Source organism: Macaca nemestrina, unplaced genomic scaffold, assembly GCF_043159975.1.
Source record: "Macaca nemestrina isolate mMacNem1 unplaced genomic scaffold, mMacNem.hap1 Scaffold_62, whole genome shotgun sequence".
NCBI classification, from domain to species: Eukaryota; Metazoa; Chordata; class Mammalia; order Primates; family Cercopithecidae; genus Macaca; species Macaca nemestrina.
Genome location: NW_027257786.1, coordinates 38,092 through 58,561, shown reverse-complemented (window position 1 = coordinate 58,561; position 20,470 = coordinate 38,092). Strand labels below are relative to the sequence as shown.

Below are 20,470 nucleotides of genomic sequence, written 5' to 3'. Positions count from 1 at the left end.
AAGTTGACCCGCAAAGCTCAAGCTTGTGTTGGACAAGAGTCAACTGTACGCAATTGACACTGATTCCTACCAACAATATCCAAATCTTACCATGACCAGCACGATAAAGAGAATGAGCAAAATTTAAAAACTAAAGCAGAGTTTTTTCCTGCTAGTTGGGGCACTGCGAATCCCCTGTGGGAAAGACCACACTGGCTGCTGACCAAACTCCATCGGCCTCTTCCTCCGTCCTGAGGGCATCTTCCTCCATCCTGACAGCAGCCTGGGCTTACCTCAGTCCCAGGGCGGGGGAGGAGGACGCACTGTGCACCCTCCCAGCTCTCCTCCGCCCCTTCCCTCAGGCTGGCCCAAGAGCAGCCTGGACAGTCAGGTGCTGGGGACACCGAGCTGCCCCTCCTCGGCCCACAACCTCAGGCCACTTGTCTCATTTGTGACTGAGAAACAGAGCTGCAGCTGCAGGCGGGAGGCGGGACACGCTGGGATCTACCCATGGCCAGGCCGAGCTGCTCTGATCACTCAAGCTTCACTTTCATCACTTGCTCTACCAAATAAACTAGAATAAAATATGCCACTTCCTCCTTTGCACACACTCCCAAGCCTCCCATCCCACTTCCCGGCGCTGACCCCATAAGAACACTTTCTGTGCCTTTCCAGGTATTTTCTATCCTCCTCAAGCACAGAACCACATTCAGAGTGAATTTTTTTTTTTTTTTTTTTTTTTTTTTTTTTTTTTTTTACAGAAATGGCACCAGGGCAGATGATGTTTTTTTGTACCATTTCTTTAGTTTCTTGGGCATTTTCCGCACCAGGACAGATGGGCTCTGCTCTCCTTCCTCCCCACCGAAGGCTGCCTCACAGCAGCCACACACAGAGCCGTAAGCCCTCGCAAGACTGTGGGTGTCTCGGGGTGCCCCATGTCCCCAAAGACCAAGGGGTCACAGATCCACACTGTCCAACAACACTTCAGACATGGCCTCGAGCCTGGGAACCCTGCTGGCCAGCCCAGGCCAGCAACAGAATAGAGGTGTGAGAGGTAACATTTGCACTTCTTAAAAAAAAAAAAAAAAAGGCAGATATTCAGTGCCACATTTAAAATGATCATGGTGGCCAGGCACAGTGGCTCATGTGTGTAATGTAAGCACTTTGGGAGGCCAAGGTTGGCAGATCCCTTGAGGTCAGGAGTTCAAGACCAGCCTGGCCAACACGGTGAGACCCCTGTCTCTACTAAAAATACAAAAATTAGCTGGGCATGGTGGCAGGCACATGTAATCCCAGCTACTTGGGAGGCTGAGACACAAGATTCTCTTGAACCCTGGAAGCAGAGGTTACAGTGAGCTGAGATTATGCCACTGCAATCCAGCCTGGGTGACAGAGCAAGACTCTGTCTCAAAAATAAAAATAATAAATAATAACAAAAGAAAAAATATATATGCATTCCTAGTCCCTTGGAGCTGCAGCAACAAAGCTGGTGATATATTTTGGGTGTTTCTAATCAATGTTTTCCATGAGCTACACTGCAAGTCTCAACCTTGACCCTGCTACAGTAATCATCTATTACAAATTAAAACAAGAGCCATAACTCTGTCTCCTACTAAAATATTCTAACTGAGACATGTTAACAGAATACATTTCTTTGGGTGAGAAAGTATCCACCAGGGTGGGGAACAGACGGCCCACCGATTGTGCTGTGGCCCTAACCACCAAAGACTCATGAATCATCCACAGCAAGGCTGGTGACTCAAAAAGAACACTAAATTGCTCTTTGACATCAATTCTTAAACCTTGAGAAACCAAAGTTCTCTTTGTAACAGACTTGAAAAAGGATGAAGTCAGAAGTAGCTCAGCAGAGATGCACCAACTCTTACCTGGGAGAGACACTCCTTGCTAATCACGTCTGGATTAACGGATGTGCTAAAAGCATCTCTTCCAACAGAGACACAGACTGCAAACAGGAATGCCATGAACACCTTCCCCAGATAACCCAGTCCTCACCCATCCACCCCTCAGGAGGTCCCCAGACAAGTCCAATAAGGAAATCACCCCACAGCAGATTCAGGTGCAGGCAGTGAGGGTAGTGGCGTCAGGGAATTCCGCCGTAAACCTTGGCAGCACGCAGGGAGGTGTACCCAGCTGGACAGGTGAAGTCAGAAGTGCAGGATGATCTGGCCATTCCAAATGAGCAGGGCATAACAATTTTGTTAAAATGAAACCCAGCCTTTGAAAAGGCCTGGACTTCCCACAATGTGTGGTATTTATAGTGTGGACGGCACTGTAGAGAAGTTATCAGAGGGTTCACGATGGCAAGATCCACGGAGGCTCTGCCATGTGCCAGGCATGAGACAACAATTCACACAAAACACCTCATTTCACCCTACACAGAGTCCACAGACTGTTCCACAGTCTCCCAGGTAAGAGTTGGTGCATCTCTGCTGAGCTACTTCTGACTTCATCCTTTCTCAACTGCTTCATGTTTCACCCTACACAGAGTCCACAGACTGCTCCACATTTCACCCTACACAGAGTCCACAGACTGCCCCACATTTCACCCTACACAGAGTCCACAGACTGCCCCACATTTCACCCTACACAGAGTCCACAGACTGCCCCACATTTCACCCTACACAGAGTACAGAGACTGCTTCACAGAATACTACCAAAGGGGACCATCAAATGATCCCCAAGAAGTAATGAGCGCCTTAAAAGTAAGAAAGCCAACCTCCTCCCCCTCTATTAACTTCCTCTCCTCATTTCCGCGGAACCAAAGAAATATGAAGGGCCAGTGACGCCCCACTGAAGAACGCTCTCCTGGTGGTTACACTCTGTACATAGGGAGCACAACCCTGCTCCGTGCTGCCTGAGGCTACTATTCTATACTACACTAGTACGATCTGTTTGTTCTATTCTATACTATTCCATTCTCTATGATAGAATACTACAGCTTCACTCCATACTATAAAATGCTGTACTATCTGTTCTATTCTATTCTATTTTCTTCTATACAGAAAGGAGTTAGCCAGCTTGCTTTAGGCAGACAGTAAGGGAAGGGTCCCAGAGAGCCTCCAGCCCATGTTTTGTGCAGATAGGGGGACTTGCACGGGGGGGCCCTCCTAAACATGCTCACAGCAGACTAAAGGTCCCCATGCACACGAGGGAATGGGGTGGAACCACCAGATATTTGCTCCTTAGACAGCGAGACCAGCCCCATCAGCTTCTATATAAAAGCCCTTGTAGTCAACTGGGAAGGGGGCGACCAGCAATCTGCTCTCAGGACCCCTCTTTTCGCTGAGAGCTTAACTTTTAGCTTAACGAGTTCCACTGCACTCACTCTTCGATGTCCCCGTGCCTGTTTCTTCCTGGTCATGAGACAAGAACCTGGACCCAGCTGAGCTAAAGAGCAAAACTCCTGCATCAGTGCTACAGAACACTATCCTCTCTGTTCTGTGCCATGCGACTCTACTATTCCACACCACACTACGTAATATTAATACTATGCTGTGTGTTCTAATCTAGATTGTATTATGCTATGCAATACTACGTCATTAGTTCAACTGAATACTCTACAATACTATCCCACTTGTTCTATTCTAGACCATGTAATACGATTTTTCCTATTGTATACTATACTACATAATGTTACACTGTTTCTTCTATTCTATGCTACCCTATATAACATTATGCTATTTGTTCTATTCTGCGCTACTCTATATAATTATATTCTGTTTGTTCCATTCTATACAATACCTTGCATCATTTTACCATGTTCTACGATACAAGAGTAGAGTCAGTTATACTTTCATAATCTTTTCCAAGCTCTTACCCAGTAAGAAATGTGATGTTTTACTATGCCTCACATAAATGCACATTTCATGATAATCAATGCCATTTCCTATGGTTGTAGAATTCTGTCTCTATGATTCTACTGATACGGCTTCTTTGGGCTTTTCTGTAAGTCCTTTGCAGTGTCTGGTTTCCTAGTGAAAAGATGACTAAGGTCCCGATAAGATCCTACAAAACCAGCATTCACACAGGCTCACCTGTGTGCACACTGCTGGACTCCATGTTGAAGGAGTGACAGGAAGACAGACGGCTGTCGGTGGATGGAAGGCAACAAGCACAGAGTAGATTCCAGAACTGAGACATGTACCAAGGCTCTGGCACAGCTGAGGGTCGATCCCAATTCTAGCCTCTCACAGAAAGGCAGAGGGGACTTAGCACAAAGAGCACGGAACTTTGTTTAATAAAGCAAATGCTTACCATCCACTGTGAGGAGCTCAAGGAGAAATGGCAGTAGGCTCTACTAATGATACTGCTTTAAAAAATGGAAGGGAGAGGGTACATTTTCACATGGGCCATGTGGAAAGTTGGCTGGACCTGCCGCTGGACCTGACACTGGACCTGCTGCTGGACCTGCCCCTGGACCTGTCGCTGGACCTGCCGCTGGACCTGTTCCTGGACCTGATGCTGGACCTGCCGCTGGACCTGATGCTGGACCTGACGCTGGACCTGCCCCTGGACCTGCCACTCGGTCTGCTACTGGACTGCTAACAAATGCTGCAGATTTTTATGTAGAAAAAAGTACAATGCGTCTGAGAGCAGCTGTCCCAGCTCTGGATGAAGCCGGCAGAAAAAGGAAGCAGCAGAGACGCTGGTATCATTCAGTGGGCAGAGTCAATGACCCTCCTCTAAGTCCAGCAAAGCTCAACCTGCATGTCTGCAACTAGAAATACCAATCATAAGCCAGACCTCCTGGCAAATACCATTGACCTGCTGTAATTCTGTGTGGTGTATTATGTCCCATGTACAGGAAATCATTCACAAAGCCTTTAACCAGGAAGTACTAACATGACTTTTAATGCAATATAACAGCTTTGCACCCATTTAACATATATTTAACCCCAGTGGTATATTTAAATATATATTTTATAGAACATCAGGCATGTTTACCTAATGGCTCGAACTTTCACAATGTCTCTCTCCCTGAGAGGACAGCGGAGGATCCCATGCACTGTCTCCAGGAACATGCCCCTCCCAGAGAGGATTCACAAATCAAATGTGCACATGCATGCATGCACAGACACATATCACACACACACACACACACACATGGACACGCACACCTATATGCAATACATACATTCACACATGCACACACGTTCACATAATCACATAATACCACCACATAACAGATGCGTACACATACACACAACACTCAAACACACGCACACAAACATACAACATTCAAACACACACGCACAAGCATACACACAACACTCACACACACATGCATATACATACACATTCTGACACACATACATACGTAAGTGCGTAGACATAACATGCACAAATATACATGTATAACTATATACACATGAGCATCCATGCATGCCTACTTGCACATATGTGCAGTCGTGCCTAAACATGTAACACATGCACACACATACATGCAACACAAATACACATGCACACATATACACATGCATGCACATGTACATTACACACAAAGGCACACATACATGCACAACACATATACATGCAATACACACTTTCATACACATAAATGCAAACACACATACATATATACATCCCTCAAAGACCCCATTATTCAATTCTAAACAAAGTGGTTTATCCCCCAAATGTACCTTCCCGTAATTAATAAGCTCTACTGCACATTTCTTGTTTCAAATAATGAGGTCTCACACACAGCACACACACATTTATACTCCAATACGTGTGAACATATAAATAGAAATAGGCACACGTGCACGAAGACCCTCTTCTGTAAAGGTATTCTCAAACTTGAACTGAACGAATTCTGCTAATTATAGTCAGAGTCAGCAAAGATATATATTTGACCTCGGAATGAATATACTCGTTCTTTTCGTTACCCCTGGCAACAGCAAGAATGTAAAACAGTTGTGCGATATCATGTCACTTATTCAATCCCACTTCCTGGGATCTGACCCACTTGGAATAGCGTTTCTGTCTGAGTGATTTCCTTCTGACTAAAATCATGAGACAATTCCTTCTCTTCCTGCTTTCTCTTTCCCAGGCCTTTTCACTGCCCTTTCGTCATCTCAGAAATAAATCATACTTGTCAAAATGGAACGCAAAGAAACAGCCTTAGGAGAGAATCCCACAATGGAATGGACCCAAGAGAGGAAAAAATATTCTTTTTGAAAATGTACAAAAGGAAAAGTCAAGAGGCCTGGGTTCCCTCTCATGACAGAAACAGACGTCAGCATAGCAGGTCGCTCAGCACAGTTCAGCTCTGTGTATGAAACAGAGATTCTAGTCCTTGTCCCTGTTTCAAGCTCTGTGTATGAAATAGATTCTAGCCCTTGTCCCTGTTTCATGATGTTGCAGTGAAGGTAACAAAACAGACAAAGGGCACAGGCTGCAGAAAAGGATTTTAAAAGGATGACTTTTAAAATGTGAGCCTGCTTTTCAAGGGCACAATGAGGACATTTTCAAGTATATTAAAGCTGATTTATAAGAGATAGGTATAAAGACTCTACAAGGTCGTTAGACTTTAGACTTACAAAGAAAACAAATCACATTCTCCTAGCATCACCAGTCAGGTGTTCCACAAATACTAAGAATAGCCACTGCAACGGGGTCCACTATGAGGGGTCAAAACATAACCCACGAAGCATGGCCGAGAGCTCCTATAACCTGATTTCTAGGAATCTAATTTTAAACATCCTCACAGCTAGCACATCACAAAAATACAGAGCTCCAAATGCTGTAACACAAGTGCTAACAACACCTAGCCAAAAATATACGAGGCATTTCAGGCAAAAATCCCAGAATCAGAAGAACACAAGTTTTCTAAGTTCTTCAAAAGCTGGTGCTGGTTGAGGCTCTTCTGCAGACTTCAACAAAAGACACGCTAGAATTAGCCATTGACGGTAACCCTGAGTCAACACGCACAGTGTTCAGAAAAGCACAAGGCCTGCTCCGGCTTGAGACCCCTGGGAACTTTCTCTGGACCGCACCGAGTGGACGACTTTGAGAACTCAAAATAACTAACAACCAGTCCATGAACAGAGAAAGAAGACTGCAGCCTCCCTGGGGACCTGGCTCCATGCCTGCCCCCTTTCTTCCGGATACCTTTGCCCTTCCTGGCTCCCTCCTCCACCTGGAGATGCTCTGGGTTCAGGCCCCTCTCCAGTTGTGTCTCGGTCCACAGCTGGCTACCTGTGTGAAGCACCAGGCCTTGAAGGACCATCTCCACCTGCTTCCTGCACTTCCCACCCACTTCCACCATGACACCCAGGCTCTGGCTGCTCTCAGGGATCAGGGCCGCCAGGCTCCCCTCACAGGCTCCAACTGGAGTCCTGCCCCCTGGTTTTCAGCAACACTTGGGACTTTCTCCTGGAAACTCTCAGCTCTGGGCTTTAGTGAACTGCGCCATCCAGCTCTTCTCTGGACTCTAAGCAGGGCCTTCTCTGGGTCTTCCAACCCTTCCTCCATTTCCAAATGTGGGCTTTCCTTTGGCCTCCTCTCTCCAGACATGCACGCCTCACACTCTGGCTACTTGACCTGCACTTCTACCTAAGAGGCTCCCAAATGCTCCCTGCTCCAGATTTTCCCCAAGCCTCCTCCTGTATTTCCAAACTTGCAGCTTGCAGTGGTGTCTCTAAGTATCTCTGAGTCAGGTCCACACTTGCTTCTCCTGATTTCCGGCAAAGCGCAACGGCGACCTCGGGGTGCAGACTCGCAGCTTCATCCGCCTTCCTGTACTCCCTCTTCCCCTCCTGACCCAGGCACCGAATTGCTCAGCTCACTGGCTGCCTTCTCTCCTCCTCCGGCCACGGCGAGTGCCCTGCATGAGCCTGCCCTGTCACCCCCCGGCTCCATGGCATGCCGCACATCAGAGACACGATTCTCTCCGAAACCCTCAGTGGTTCCCTAGTATCCCACAGGTAAGGACTTCCACATTCTGGCCCCAATCTAACTTTCTGGCCTCAGATATGCACATGCATATTTTATCTATGCAAAGAGAGTACAGGCCTCACACCCGCTCTCATTCCTGGGCTCCTAGTTCCTCTTAAAGGTGCTGTATGAGGTACCTATGCACTTTCCAAACACTAACTGAATATGCGCTTGGAGAACACTTACTTGATAATTTTGTGGCATTGCCGGATAACGTGGACAAAGTGAGAACTACGCAGGTGTGTGGATGCTGCCTTGCCCAGACCTCACTTACCCAGACACTCCCAGATGCTCAAGGTGACCAGCCCTATTGGCGCACAGGCAGGCGCAGGCTGCACCCCCACAGCTGGGCCCCGCGAGCTGAACTATAATTACGAAGCTGCTGTTTGCTCCTAAATCTGTTTATGCTGGTGCATTTGTTACACATTACTGAAACCAATAAAGTATGACTCCAAAGAGAGAATAATTGTATGAAAACTAAGTTGGATGCCTTTCAAAGACTTAATATAGGGGAATTTTTTTTTTCATTTTAATCTTTTTAAAATTGCTATCAAATTAGGTATGGGCAAAAAATATATACAATGTTTGAGGAAATAATTTTTAACGGTTTCATATCTAACATACCTTGCTTCTCTTGTGTTGCCTATTCTCTTCTAGAAGAATAAAAACTGTGGCAGGCCTGCGATGGCTGTGGTTGAGGAAAGAGGCCACAGCCACAGCCAGCAGAACCATGCTCAGCAGCAGCCTAGCCCCGCGTGGAAGAGGCGTGAACACTCTCGGGAGAGGTGGATGTGCACTAACGGTTCCCAGCTCTGACCTCTTTATCTGAATGTGGTGATTGGTTTTATCTGAATGTCAGACAAAAGGGTGTCTACGTCCAGGAAAGACTCTAAACACTCTGGACGCTGCTGCGGCAGATGGTGACCTTGACCCAGTGATACCACTCTCCAGTGGGCAGCCAACCCAGTCTCCTAATCGTAAAGGACATTCATAGCAACACTACGAAAAAGAAACACTACTGTTCTGACCCAGAAAAGTGAAATGTAAAACATAAAATACACAGGTTCTAACTAAGAGGCAGACAGACCGGGCACGGTGGCTCACGCCTGTAATCCCAACCCCTTGGAAGGCCAAGGCGGGTGGATCACTTGAGGTCACGAGTTTGAGACCAGCCTGGTCAACATGGTGAAACCCCATCTCTACTAAAAATGCAAAAATTACCCGGATGTGGTGGCGGGCACCTGTAATCCCAGCTACTTAGGAGGCTGAAGCAGGAGAATTGCTTGAACCTGGGAGGTGGAGGTTGCAGTGAGCCGAGATCACGCCACTGCACTCTAGCCTGGGCAACTCCTTCTCAAATAAAATAAAATAAAATAAAATAAAATAAAATAAAATAAAAGGCAGACAAACAAAGGAGATTTCCTCTGATCTTAAAAACAGAAGTATTTGTTTCACAGCGTGGATAATTGAAGATCTGCATAGAAATCACCTAGGGTCCCGCCCTCCCTCACAACAGACTGGGATAGAGGGAAGGAGGGCAGGAGGTGGGCCCCTTGTCCACGAGAGCCTCCTCCCACCCCATCCCCTTCCTCAGGAGGGCGGCCTGCCCAGTGCAGGCTCCCTTCTCCCCAGGTAAGACCCTGGCGTCTCTACAGGAACACCCACCTCCCTTCCCTGCAATCCACTCCAGCTGCTCACGGCCAGTCAAGCGGGGCACTCTTCAGAGAGGAGCAAACGGTTTGGAGGACAGCCTGAACTCCAACGTCCCAGGTGTGGCTTGCCAGGAAGCACAGAGGAAGGATGCAGGTCCCGAGAAGGAGGAGGCGCAGGAGGACGATGAGAGAGAAGAGAGAGAGACAAGAGAGGCAGACTGCCCAGCCGGGGGCTGAGCACAGGATCTGGCTGAGGCCCACTGGGGAGGGGCAGAGGCAAACAGGCTGCTGCTTCTAGGCTGCTCGGGAAGATACAAGCTTGAAGGGGCTGCAAGGCAGGACTCACTGAGGAGCAGTCATGTGGATGCCACGCGTCTCACATGGCACACACTGACATGCAACTCACATGCAACACAACACAACACGCATGTACAATGGGCTTATACAACACTGACAACACACACTGCACACAAACACACACAACCTATACAACACATACCCAATACATGTGACTCACAACACAATGTGCATTTATAACACACTCATACGACACACAACCAATACATGCAACTCACAACACAACATGTGCGTACAACACACTCATACACACATACAGCACACGTAACTTACATACAACATAACACGCACGTACAATGCACTCATACAGCACACACAACACACAACTCACATACAACACGCACATGCAACACACTCATACAACACACAACACTCATACAACACACAACACACGTAACTCACAACACAACATGCACACACAACACTCATACAACATACATACAATACATGCAACTCACAACATACACACACAACACACTCATACAGCTCACGTACAACACATGCAACTCACGTTCAACACAACATGCACGTACAACACACACAACACACGCAACTCAACACAACATTCACGTACAACACACTCATACAACACAACACTCATACAACGTACACACAATACATGCAACTCACAACACAACATACACATACAATACACTCATACAACACATGCAACTCACGCGTAACACAGCATGCACGTACAACACACTCATACAACATATAACACATACAACATGCACACAACACACGCAACTCAACACAAATACATGTACAATTCACTCACAACACACAACACTCATACAACACACAACACATGCAACCCATAAACACATGTACAACACACTCATACAACACACAACACTCATACATCACACACAATACATGCAACTCATATACGACATACACATACACACATACAACACACAACACTCATACAACATACAAAGCATGCAACTCACAAATACACGCACAACACACTCATACAACACACAACACTCAAACGTACAATAAGTGCAACTCAACACAATATGCACATACAACACACATACAACCCATGCAACTCACATACAACACAACACACTCATACAACACATTCATACAACACACACTATACAGATTCTAAGTATGAAATAGAAAACAGCACACGCACAGTTTCTAAATTTGATGAAAACTTTTTTCAAGAAAGTCGTCCAACATCCAAACTGGTACCATGTCCTCATTTTCAGTTGCTGTTCAGATTCAAGCATTTTTATCATCTACTCTATGAATTATAATAATACAGCATAAACCCATTTTTCATTTTACACCCACTTTAGTGTGGGGTACTCCAAAACAGGGGCCAGGAGCCTCAGAGTCGTCCCTCGGAACAAAACACAACCGACACTCAGAGGCCAGGAAGGGAACTCGGGGGGTGACACACACTCTCTCATCTGCAGAGCTCTGCTTCAAATACTTTACACGTAACCAGGCTGGAACGGGTTGGTGAGGGTACAGACATGGCAAACTGAGAAGAAACTGGCAGGTGGAGAAAGATCAGTCAAAATCCAAGGAAAAATGCTGAACATTTTCCACAAATAGTTCACACAACAGATGATACTCAGGCTACTGAAAGTTTATTGAGAGGGGTCTTGCTCCAAAGAAAAAGTTCTCTCCCAAAGTTATCAAAGATTCACAGCAGGCACCTGCCCCCAACACACCATCTTCCGAGGGCCTAGGAGTCAAAAAGAAGGTAAGACAGTAGTAAGGGTACAGGGAGAGGAGAGCGGGAGGGGACCGAGAACTCGGAACCAAGAGATGGGCGGACACTGAATGCCTGACTCCAAGGTTATCACCTCAGAAAACAAGTCTGTTTAAGTCCGTAGTAACAGTGTTAGTACTTTCACTGAACCTGCACTCAACACTGGAAAACCTCCCTGTGTTATAAAGACGATCTGAAAAATAACATTAATTCACAATGTAGAGTGATGATTCAGCCACAGAAAATAAAACTGACATAATCCACTACAAGTCACACTATGTCTTTCTTTAAGACTGGTTTATGATGCAGAAAAGAGGCAGTTTGAGATCTAAAATACTTAAACTGGCAAACACCTTGTTTCCCTGAATTCTCACAACCGTGGCACCAGCTAGAGTAAGACAGAGTGGTTTTCAGAGCTTCCAGAACAGCAGAACAGATCAATCATAAATATGCAAAAGTGATCTGAAAACAGAATTAATTAATATTCCACGTTTTGGCTTAAACTAGTCATGTGATTTCCAATAAGTGGGAAACATTCACACCAATTTTTATAAGAAAGTTCAATGTGAACACATAGTACAGAACATTGCCTTTGTTTTGGAATTTATTTATTTAATATGACAATTTCATTTGTATTTAGTTATTCTTGATGTTGAATGCTCATCTTTATTAATGATGAGCTACCCATTTTCTGACTGAGGAAACAGAAAGTTGTCACTGCCTAACAGCAATACTCAAAACAGCCTGTATGAAAGGAAAAGGTATATCTGTGTGCACACAGATGCATACATATGCATACACGTACCTATACATGTACACACGCGTGTACATATGTGCACACACATACACACATACACATGTGTTCATGAGCACACATGCATGCACACATATACACATACATGCATACACACGCATATGCACATACACATACACTCATATACACACGTACACATGCACACACATACATGCATATACACGTGCACATGGACACGTGGACACGCACATACACACGCATACACACATGCACACACATGCATGCGTACATGCATACGTAAGTATCATCTCAGGTACGTGGATTCAAAATTCTGATGCAAACAAGAATAATTACAAAACAAGGTAGGGTGTCAACAAGTGAGAATTGAGATGAAAGTTCTGATATGTTCCAGAGACAATACGGGAGGTCGTCACATCACATAAATATCTTACCCATTTTAAACGTGACAATTCCTGCCAACATCGGCCTGGATTAAGATGATTTCATTGACATAAGGAACAGAAAATATAGTATTTATTCTAATGAGATTCTGTAATCATTACATTATTTTCACAATTATAAGTAATCACTAAATAACTTCCTCCCAAGGGTCTAAAAATAAAAATAAGATAACAAAAGAAAGTCACAGTCCTGAGAGCTTTATCATGCAAATCACAACTGTGAAAATCAAGCATGTTTTTGAGACTATGCCCTCCTCAAATATCCTTCATGGAATTTTGTACCAGTAATGGCTGGTAATTAATTGTTATACCAGCTGGAAAGTATATCATTGGGGGTACGTGAAGTAAACATGTAAAGAGAAATGAACACACACACTTGAACCCAGGCCTCATTTCACAACTGTTTCCTACTTTCGATTTGCTTAGTTTACCTCATGAGGTACCTCGAGGAGAGAAAGCAGAGCTGGGATCTGCCCCGAGGCTGCTTCGGGAAGAGCTGGGTGGGTACCAAGACCCTCAGACCGAGGGCTGAGCTGCGTGGCTATGACCCCATCACTGCAGCTCCCCAAGCGTGTGTCCCTGTGTGTCACGCAAACCCCTGCCACACAGGTGACACACGCCACACGCCTGACACAGGCTCAGCACACAGGGAGCGATCAGTAAGTGGTGACTAGAGAGAAGTGACGGCCTTCAGCGTGGATGGAGAAAACAGGCCACAGACTCACAGAGGAAACGCCACAGATCCACAGACGGAGAAAACACCACAGACGCACGGACGGAGGAAACACCACAGACGCATGGAGGGAAGAAAAGTGCCACAGACGCACGGAGGGAGGAAAAGTGCCACAGACGCAGGGACGAAAGAAACGCCACTGACGCACGGATGGAAGAAACGCCACAGACGCATGGACGGAGAAAACGTGCCACAGAGGCACACACGGAGAAAACAGTCCACAGATGCACGAACAGAGGAAACGCCACAGACGCACGGACGGAGGAAACAGGGCAGAGACGCCCATACACCAGTGTGGAACGTCGGACAGGAACGTCCCGGCCATGCACTGTCCACTCCCCCTAGAGACTTCCCACCCCAGAGCACTCAGGATGGCTGTGGAGCTCCTGCCACGCACCCCAGAGGCGAAGCTGGGGAGCCAGAGATGAGCAGGTTCACGTCCATCAAATGAAGCTGCAATCCCTGTAATAACTGGAGGTCACTATTAAACAGAAGGGCACTTCACTTGGAATAAAAGCACTCTGCATAAAAGAACTAAAGATTGGCTGGAGACAGCTTAGAAACCGTCACCATTATTCTTGTTAGTGACAGCGAAGCTTCAAGAGTGGTCACTTTTCCTGTAGAAATCCCACAGAGGTGATTCCTGGAACCCATTTAGAATATTTCTTTCCCAGAAACCACACAACCAAGAACTTAATAGTGCCGTCTCTTGACCAGAAAGATTCAGATTTCTGATGAAACTAAACCCTGTCCAGTCTCCTGATTCTAGAAGATGCTGTACAGAAAAGCTAACTCAAAGGGGTCTCATTTCTTTTGTCATCCACGACACATAAAAAAATTTTTTAAATATACAAAAAATGTAGGAATTGTACAGTGAATACCCATGTGTCTACCCCCTGGATCACAGACTAGATTTAAATGTAAAGTTCTAAAGGTTCCCAGCTAAGGAAATGTGCAGTGTAAGCCTCTACCTGGTTAGAACCAAGGGGAATGGAATGAGCTTTCCCCAGCCTTGCTGCTCAGCTGGGAGGGGCTGCCACAGCTCAGCCACCCCACCCCAGAGCACCCAGGATGGCTGTGGAGTTCCTGCCACCCACCCCAGACGTGAGGCTGGATCCCCATTCGCGGTGTTAAGAATGAGCCAGCCTTTAGAGGCCATGTGGTCTATACTTGAATAGAAAATGTTCCAGGAAACTAAAGATTCCAATGCGTGCACTGAATTCCTAACCATTTGAAACCCAGGCTCCTCATCTATACACGAATAACAACGCTCTCTCCTGGGAAAGCATTTCAGAAGGACGAAAAAGGATCCACATGAGAGCAGCTGAAAACTACAAGGCATCATGCAATTATAAGCCTTTTTCTATATCTTTGTTTCAAGGAATGTCAGCATTCTAAATATTGCAGTTCATCCCACATCACCTTTCAGGAGCAAATCATAACGATCAAAACTATCAGCAGAATCACTACCAGCTCAGTCGCCATGTGCTTCTTCTTCCTGCATGACAATTCCTGCAGAACGATGGGACCATCCAAGAATGGCTCCCTGCCATCATGTGCCCATTCTCCTTCCCCAGGGGGCTATTCCTGTACTCACGGGGCATGGGAAACCTGTATAACGCCACCAGAAAGTCCTTGTTTGACTTACACACTTCCCAGAAGGGCTGATTTTATCCAGAATCCTAACTGTGTCAAACACTAAACCTAAGAAATCATCAAGAAACCAAGGAAATGTAAGGCCATGTCCTGCCCCGGGTGCATGGCTACTAGGGGAGAAATAGAAAATGAGACATGAAAGGAAACTTTTAAGATATTCAGACCATCACTGGATGATTCCAGGAACCCATTACAGATCATTGCTGTTCCTTATAACAGGAAAGAAATTCTAAAATCCCAACAGGCATGGTGAGTCCCTCACTTGCATGAAGTCAAAATAATAATCCATCACTCTCTTCAAAAGGACAAAAGAAAAACTCTACTTCCTCTTCATATTAATTTGTGTACAAGCGACTTAAGTGAGAAAATCTTAATGTCTGGACTGTGATATCAATAGCAAAATAATCCCAAGATTCCCAATTAAAAGATAGAGACGGCCTGAATGAATTTAAAACAAGAAAAACCGACTATATGCTGCCTACAAAAAACTCAGTTCAGCCGCAAAGACACACATAGACTAAATGTGAAGGGATGGAAAAACACATTCCACATTAATGGAAATCAAAAGTAAGCAAGAGTAGCCATATTTATTTCAGATCAATCACAATTTAAGTCAAAAACTGTAAAAAGGAGACAAAAAAGTAATTATATAATAAAGAGATCAAAATAGCAAAAGGATATAACAATTACGAGTATATGTGCACCCAACAACAAAGCACTCAGATATATAAAGCAAATATTAGTAGATCTAAATAGAGAGAGAGGTCGGGCGCGGTGCCTCACGCCCATAATCCCAGCATTTTGGGAGGGATGTGGAGGCAGGTGGATCACCTGAGGTCAGGAGTTTAAGACCAGCCTGGCCAATATGGTGAAACCCTGTCTCTACTAATACAAAAAATTAGCCCAGCATGGTGGCACATGCCTGTAATCCCAGCTACTTGGGAGGCTGAGGCAGGAGAATCACTTGAACTCAGGAGGTGGAGGTTGCAATGAGTTGAGATTGCACCTCTGCCCTCCAGCCTAGGCAACAAGAGCAAAACTCTGTCTCAAATAAATTTATATATACATACATATGTATAGAGAGAGACAGGGAGACACCAACACAACAATAGTAGGAGCTTCAAAATCCCACTGTCAGTACTGGAGGTCATCTAGACAAAAAATAACAACAAAACATCAAATTTAAAGTCCAGTGTAGACCAAATGGACCTAACAGACATTTACAGAACATTTCATCCAACAGATACAAAACGCACATTCTTCTCAGCACATGGAACATTCTCTAGAATCCACCACATGCTAGGCTACAAAAGAATTCTCAATACATTTTTTCTAAAATTGAAATAACATCTAGGATATTCTCAGACTCTAACAGAATAAAGCTATAAATCAACAACAAGGAACAGACACTTCTCAAAAGAAGACATTTATGCAGCCAATAGAGACATGAAAAAATGCTCATAATATAGAATGAGACCACCACTTCTCCTGTTGTCTTTCCCAGCTTTTCCCCGTCTCCCCTTTTCCCTAGTTTATAAGACAGGAGAAGGGGGAGAAAACAAAAAGTTAGAAAGAAACAGAAGTAAGATAAATAGCTAGACGACCTTGGCACCACCACCTGGCCCTGGTAGTTAAAATAATAATAATAATATTAACCCCTGACCAAAACTACTAGTGTTATCTGTAAATTCCAGACATTGTTTGAGAAAGCAGTGTAAAACGTTTTGTTCTGTTAGCTGATACATGTAGCCTCCCATCATGTTTTGTCTGAGGCTAGTCCTGCTACAATAATCACTCGCCATCAGAGAAATGCAAATCAAAACCACAATGAGATACCATCTCACACCAGTTAGAATGGTGATCATTAAAAAGTCAGGAAACAACAGGTGCTGGAGAGGATGTGGAGAAATAGGAACACTTTTACACTGTTGGTGGGACGGTAAACTAGTTCAACCATTGTGGAAGACAGTGTGGTCATTCCTCAAGGATCTAGTACTAGAAATACCATTTGACCCAGCCATCCCAATACTGGGTGTATACCCAAAGGATTATAAATCATGCTGCTATAAAGACACATGCACACGTATGTTTATTGCGGCACTATTCACAACAGCAAAGACTTGGAACTAACCCAAATGTCCATCAATGACAGACTGGATTAAGAAAATGTGGCACATATACACCATGGTATACTATGCAGCCATAAAAAAGGATGAGTTCATGTCCTTTGTAGGGACATGGATGGAGCTGGAAACCATCATTCTCAGCAAACTATCGCAAGGACAGAAAACTAAACACCGCATGTTCTCACTCATAGGTGGGAAATGAACAGTGAGATCACTTGGACACAGGAAAGGAAACATCACACACTGGGGCCTGTTGTGGGGAGGGGGGAGGAGGGAGGGGGGAGGGATAGCATTAGGAGATATACCTAATGTAAATGATGAGTTAATGGGTGCAGCATACCAACTTGGCACGTGAATACATATGTAATAAACCCGCACATTGTGAACATGTACCCTAGAACACAAAGTTTAATTTTAAAAAAAATCAACAACAAGGAGAACTTTCAAAACTGTATAAATACATAGAAATTAAACAATATGCCCTTGAATAGCCGATGGGTCAATGAAGAAATTAAGAAGGAAATTTAAAAATTTCTTGAAATAAATGAAAACAGAAACACAACATATCAAAGTTTATGGTATACAGCAAAAGCAGTATTAAGAGGAAAGTTTATAACAATGAACTCCTACATTTAAAAAACAGATTTAAAATAAACAACCTAACAACGAACTGCAATGAGCTAGAAGAGCAAGAACAAATCAAATCCAAAAGTGGTAGAAGAAAAGAAATAACAAAGATCAAAGAGGAACTAAATAAACTTGAAACTAACAAATATAAAAATGAAGAAAAAAATGTTGGTTTTTTGAAAAGATAAATAAAATAGACAAACCATTAGCTACACTAAGCAAACAAAAAGAAATCCGAAAGAAATAAAATTAGAAACAGAAAAGGAGAATGACAGTTGATACCACAGAAATACAAGGGATCACTACAGACTATTTTGAACAACTATATGTCAACAGATTGGAAAACCTAGAAGAAATGGATAAATTCCCGGACACGTACAACCTACCAAGATGGAACCAAGAAGAAACGGAAATCCTAAAACAGACCAATAATGAGTAACATGTATGACTAAGTAATAATAAAAAGTCTCCCAACAAAGAAAAGCCCAGAACTAGGTGACTTCGCAGCTGAATTCTACACATTTTTGTTTCAATTCTTCTCAAACTATTCCAAAAGTATTGAAGAGGAGGGAATCCTGCCAAGTTCATTCTTCAAGACCAGCATTACCCTGATACCAAAATAAGACAAGGACACAATAAAAAGAGAAAACTATAGGTCAATATCCCTGATGAACACAGATGCAAAAATCCTCAACAAAATACTAACAAACTGAATCCAACAGCAAATCAAAAAGATTATACACCATGATCAAGTGGGATTTATCCCACGATGCAAGGATTGCTCATCAAACACAAATCAATAATCATGCTACATCACATCAACAGAATTAAGGACAAAAACCATAATATCATTTCGATAGATACAGAAAAAGCATTTGATAAAATTCAACGCTGCTTCATGATAGAAAGTCTCAACAAACGAGGCACTGAAGGAAACATACCTCAACACAATAAAGGCCATATGTGACAAACCCACAGCTAACATAATGGGGAATGGGGAAACACTAAGAGCTTTTTCTCTGAGATCTGTAACAAGACAAGGACGCCCACTTGTGCCACTCCTATTCAACACAGCACTGAACGTCCTAGTCAAGAGCAGTCAGGCAAGAGAAAGAAATCAAGGGCACCCAAAGTGGAAAGGAGGCACTCTAATTGTCTGTTTTCAGACAATGTGCTCTTATATATTTAAAAAAAAAAAAAGACTCCAGCAAAAATCTCTTTGAACTGATAAACAAATTCAGTAAAGTTACAGAATACAAAATCAACATATAAAAATCAGTAGCATTTCTATAGACCAACAATGAGCCAGTGAAAAAAGAAATCAAGAAAGCAATCCCATTTAACTACAAAAATATAAAATAAAAATAAAAATACCTCAGAAGAAATCTAACCAAGAAGGTTAAAGATCTCTATGAGGAAAACGATATTCTACCCTCGGAAGGTAGAACAGTGGCTTCTAGAGACAGGAAAGGGCGGCGGGAAGGCAGAAAGGGAGAGGTTGTCTAATGGATACAAAATTACATCTAGATAGTAAAAATAAGGGTTAGTGTGCTATAGCCTTGTAGGGTGACTATAGTTTACAATTTATTGTATATTTTCAAGCAGCTAGAAGAGAGGATTTTAAATATTCCCAGCATTAAGAAATGACAAATGTTTGAGATGATGGACATGCTAATTACCCTGAGTTGCTAATTACACACGAAAAACATGTATTGAAATATCATACTGTATCCCATGGATATGTACTATAATGTGTCCATTAAAAATAATAATTATTAAAAACCCAAGGGTCATTTCTCATGTGTCCTATGTCAGTGTTGTGGTCCATTGGTGGACACCTAGCCATTTGCAAGTAAGACTATAGTCACTTGAGCTGAAAGCAAATGAATCGTCACAAAAATTACCACTGGCACCAAGTCTTCTTTCCAGAATTTCCTGCCCACAGCACTGCCACAGTCACTGTGGGCAGGAAAGACACACTAGCACCCAAGTTTCAACCCCAGTACAGTTGATGCTTTTATTTCTCTGGTTTGGAATAGGTGTGTGTTCATAATTTACGTTTACTCCAACTGTCCCCTTGCTTAAATAGCTTCTTAAGGATAACTTCCTCTTACTAAATCCCAACAGCTTCTGAGCATCCGTTATATTCTCCAAAGTAAATAAAAAGAGAAAACGTGTTGAAAGCCTGATAATGTTCACTTAAGAATCCAGCATGATGTACAGCTTGAAATGGCTACTCCACCTTGTTCCTTTACATGACTTTTAAAGTAGCCCCAGTTATTATACATAATTGAAGTCATAATTTCTGCAATACCATTAGGTCCATGAACGGTGGGGCCAGGGGACTTCAAAGTCTGTCTCCGATTTTTTTTTTAAAAAAAGGAAAGCTCATGAGAGTAGGTAATGAAAATAAATATTCACACAACTCGGAACA

At 43.8% G+C, this 20,470-nt stretch overlaps 2 long non-coding RNA genes across 2 annotated transcripts in view; both read right to left on the bottom strand.

Annotated features, from left to right (window-relative positions):
• The window catches only part of LOC139361568 (uncharacterized), a 194,702-nt gene that overhangs the window by 166,760 nt on the left and 7,472 nt on the right, over positions 1-20,470 (bottom strand). The gene's annotated exons all lie outside the window — the stretch shown is intronic.
• The window catches only part of LOC139361569 (uncharacterized), a 38,291-nt gene that overhangs the window by 16,459 nt on the left and 1,362 nt on the right, over positions 1-20,470 (bottom strand). Inside the window, exon 2 of the long non-coding RNA XR_011619121.1 lies at positions 12,886-12,920. This is a non-coding gene — a long non-coding RNA (uncharacterized lncRNA). The remainder of the gene's footprint in view (positions 1-12,885; positions 12,921-20,470) is intronic.